General features: G+C 45.5%; 1 pseudogene; it reads right to left on the bottom strand.

Moving 5' to 3' along the window:
* Positions 1-1,460: 1,460 nt before the first annotated feature.
* On the bottom strand, positions 1,461-3,744 carry LOC123074285 (probable kinase CHARK; annotated as a pseudogene).
* Positions 3,745-4,797: the final 1,053 nt, after the last annotated feature.

Raw genomic sequence — 4,797 nt, 5'->3', positions numbered from 1 at the left:
TCTTTAACTCGTCTTTACCCAGACTTATGTTATTTGTCAAGACCCTGGTTTGCAATATAAATATTTATATTTACATTTGTGTCGTAGAGTTGTGTTGTGATATTAATGTGGGTAACTGTTCGTTATCCTGCATGATGCATGTATGATTAGTGCACGGTTATAAACGGGGGCGTCACACCGCCCCTGCTCACCGACCATCTTTGTGTCCGCGGAAATTTGTTGTTGCATGGCGGCTGGGACACGCTTCTTAGGCACCAGATCAACTCACGGAGCTGTTGTTCCTGCTCAAAGATAGGAATTATAGTCGCAACCTGAGGTCGCTACTAACCCCGGACGGAGTGACGGATCGAGCGCGCACACGCGGTGGATCGAGAGACTACTGATACCAATTGTTAGGGTTTACTTCCTAGACACAACTTGGATACAGAGAAGGACACGAAGGAGAAGCTAGGAAGGGGAAGAAACAGAGAAATAAACTCCTGATCTAATTCCTAGACACCGTCTTCCGTCATCGCCACCTCTCATATAGATGACTCGCTTGCCCTCTTCTTTCTTCCTTCCTCTTGTTGGGCCTCGAAGGCGCGGGCCAACCATCTTTTCCTTCTGGAGACCTTGGGCCATCCATCGGGTGTGGGCCAGTACATCACAGTTAGCCTACCAAAACGTCATATTTTTAGGTGCGGAGGGAGTGGATGTTTGCCTGTTGTTGGCTGCATGCATTGCCTTGATGCAGAGGCCAGAGGTCATCCTCCTTTTTGAAAAAATGCATTTGCCTGTTGTAATACTTCTTATCACTATTGCTTCACCAATGTTATGAAATAATACATCAAAGTGCCTTATCAGGGTAGGCTTGGGTGCAATTTTTTCCGCATAAACTTCTACTTCCAACGTCTGTGTTCCTCTGTTGTTTATTTTCTACTATCTCCTATAATTCGCGTTTAAATTCTTAGAGAAAAATAAATAAGTGTGCACCGATGGTACTAGCCAAATTATAGCAACGATAACACAAATGGCAGGTTTAGTAGCTTCATTTTTTGTCGAGTTTCTTTAGATTTAAATAAATATGTTGTAATAATCAAAGTTATTATTTTGTGATACTAGATCATGAAACAAGCCGAACAAAACACATCGATTGTGTTTTGGTATAAATTATCCATCCACCAGAAGCCAGCGCGCGAATGCTTCTAGTAGCAAAACAATGGCGCCATTTTCAGGAGGTGGCGAAGCTTGTTTTATCAGTGATCCTTCGTTTATATCACAGGCTCTACATTAATGTAAATTTGGTCATCTACCACTGATGCCCCAAGACAAGTCGCTGCAAACATTGGCCGACCACAACAAATTGTATCCATGTGTTCCAAGGGAGATGTCGGGCAACGACCGTGACAGGGTTGATAGCATGAAGTCCTCAGACTGCAATATGTTCATGAGTTGCATGACCGACAAGCGTGTGGTGCATCCTAGTTTCCTCCCTTTAGCTTCTCATCCACCGCTTCAACAATGGCTTCATTCTCATACAGGTCCCAGATCCACCTAAGCAACAGAATGCCTTCGTCATATGATTGCTCTATCTCCATGTCCGGACGCCTACCGGACATGACCTCCAACAGGACGATGCCGAAGTTGTAGACGTCAGCTTTAGTACTCGGCCAACGGGAGCGGATGAACAGTGGGTCTATGTACCCCACCATGCCCATGATGACCTTCGTGGTCTGTGGCTCTGCTCCATGCTCCACGAGCCTCGCCAGCCCAAAATCCATGAGCTTGGTGTTGCATGATGTGTCGAGGATTATGTTGCTGAGTTTGATGTCGCCATGCAACACGCACTAATCCCACTATGTGAGGAGATAGCGTAGTGCAGATCCCAAGCCAAGGATTATCTTGTACCTCTTTGACCAGGTGAGGAGGTGGTCAGTGTTGCATATGTGTCAGTCGACGCTGCCTTCAGACACGAGCTCGTAGATGAGCAGGAGCCCCTTGCGGCTATTCGATAAACCTAGCAAGTGAATAGGGTTTCAGTGCCTCAACCGGCTTATGATCTTCACCTCTGACTCAAACTCTTTCCTCCCCTGCGAAGATGATTCCACAGGCAACATATTGATGGCCACCAGGCGGTCTTGGTCGCTAAGGCCGCTAACCCGATAGACATTACCGAAGCCCCCTCGCCCGAGCTTCCCCACCTCCATGAAGTCCTCGGTGGCGGCGGCCAGCTCACGGTAGCGGTACCTTCTAGGGCCTACTCCTCTCTCAAACTCAGATTGCTCTTGTGCTTCATCCTCGGAATCATCTACCATCTTCCATACACGTCGCCGATGACTACGATGGCGATGCATAGCAACACAAAAAATGGTATTACTATGGAAGGCACTAGCCGCCACCTCCGCAGACTAGTAGGCATCGTGGCATCATCATCTAGAGTGGATCTAAAGGACCAAGATAACACCTGATGCAGCTCAACGAAGAAGCCAGTTGCTCCAGCGAAGTTGACTGCAACTTGTTGGGGCAAGTCCTTCTTCATGTCCACCGATGTGTTTACATAGTATATCTTCTTATCGCCATGGATCTGGAGATGGGCGGCCAGAACACCCATACGGTTGTCATAGCTGATCTCGGCGGTCATGATGGCGTCGTCGAGGACTAGGTTCTTTGTCACGTTTGTGTAGGCCCTGGAATTGATGGAGTTCATGTCTATGCCGACGTGGTTGTCGTTCTGGTCCCAAGAGGGGCTGAGCTAGGTGTCGAACTCCACCGGGATGATGCAGTCATCGCTAGTGGCGTTCAAGTTGTTTTTGTCATTGAAGAGAGCTAGGTTCCCATCGCAGCTTTTGGGAGGGAGCCCCGATGGGTAGGTTTTTTTAGAAAAGGAGGATTACCTCTGGCCTCCACTAGAATGATGCATGCAACCCTTTTATTAATCAAAGTACCTAATAATTCTATAATCCAGAACAAGCTCGCTCAAATCTGAAAAGGAAAAAAGCAAGTAAAATATGCCACAACTGGTGAAAACGAGACTAGATGACTAAACACCTATCCTATTACTGGACCACCATCCAAACCGGTTGTAGATATCTCGAGCTACCATCTCCCATCGGGTAGACCCAATAACCAAAGGCTCCCTGGCTTCCACAGGAGTGAGTAATGACCACGTACGGATCCAAGCAGTGGCCCTATAGATAACCTACAAAGAATGTATACGAGTTTGTGTTGGTGCAATAATTTGCCGCCTTATGTTTTGGAGTTTGTTGACATAAACAATATGGGACTTATGTGTTTGCTAGTGCACACAGAGTAACGGATTCCTGGAGTCAAGAGGAGTTTGATTCAAACACTGAAGATAATCCCCTGCGCAGCAATGAAGGTTATCATCGAAGATTATGATAACAGGAGTGACCCCTCAAAAATTGTTGACGCTCGTCCGAAGGAAGTGACTGCGACCGAGAAGATTGAAGACAAAGTGAAGACATGGCATTTATTACGTTGTTTCTTTATTGAGTCATAGGACCACCATACTATTAATAGGGGTGTAGCGTTCGAAACTTTGACTGTCTGATGCTAAACCCAAATCCTATGAAAATTGCGAGAGAAATCTCTTTGTGTTCCGAGCAAATACTTGCCAGCAAGAGACTGTGATCTTCTTTGCTTCAAGGGATTTGTCTTTGACCGAGGAGTTAGCATTACTTGGTCCTCAAGTAATGTTATTGTTTCTCTTGAAATTTGACCATTGAGAACGTGTTGGTTCGCCATTGGCTGGACCGCGTGTCCAAAATGCTCATTTCCCTCGAGGGAATGTTGCGGCTATAAATAGCCACCCCGCACCGGCGTTGTCTGGTGGCTGCTCCGTTTGATTGTGAGAAGATTGTTGAGCAACCCCCTCTCTAGAGTGATTTGAGTTTAAAATCCACTGAGAGAAAAGCCCTAGAGCCGAAAAATTAGATAGCGGTTCAGCATCACTCGAATCTAAGTCCAGTATGCTCCGCCTATTACTCTTGAGAGTTGCAAACTCTCTAAACGGTTAGGTGTCAATTTCTACAGAGACCAAGATTAATTGTGGTTCTCGAAGAAGTCTGTAAAGGTTCAGAGATCGCCTCAAGTATCTACCACGAGTGATCGGCATTGGTTGACGAACCAATTGTCGAGGAGAATAGGGCAAAGAGAGTTTATCTTCTGTGTTAAATCACAACCCCTCCAACAAGATGTAGTCCTTGTGCAGAAGGACGAACTGGTCTACCAAATTCCTTGTCGCCATCGAGCATCACTTGTTACTCTGCTTCTCCTCTTTACATTCAAATTGTTTCAATCATGTGATTTGTCTCGAGGCGTGCTTTTAATTTCCATTCGTTAGTTTGTATTCACTCATCGTACTATGTTATCTTTCGCTTCGCTTCTGGGTTCCGAGAGTTATGAGATTTCCGAAGCAATTTTAAAACTCCCATTCACCCCCCCCCCCCTCTGGTAGACATACTTTGTTCCTACAATTCATCTATTAAAAACCATATAATTTCTACAGTTCCATATAGCCTAAAGTAATGCACATACTGCTATCCGAATATGTCTCACAATACTGGTCTTTACTCCAATTAGCCACATCCCAATAACGTGCAAATACTATTTGGAGGGGTGATATTAAAGGCTATATGAACTGAATGCCATAACAGTTTGGCCAGGGGACGATCGAGAAAGAGGTGTTTGATGGTTTCATATTGACCACAAAAGCTACACCTTTGACTACCCTCCCAATTATGTTTTGCCAAGTTATCCTTAGTCAGAACCACCTCCTTGTGAACAAACCACATGAAG

This window comes from Triticum aestivum, chromosome 3D, assembly GCF_018294505.1.
Source record: "Triticum aestivum cultivar Chinese Spring chromosome 3D, IWGSC CS RefSeq v2.1, whole genome shotgun sequence".
NCBI classification, from domain to species: Eukaryota; Viridiplantae; Streptophyta; class Magnoliopsida; order Poales; family Poaceae; genus Triticum; species Triticum aestivum.
The sequence above is the reverse complement of the archived record's forward strand: the minus strand, read 5'-3'. Positions and strand labels throughout refer to the sequence as shown.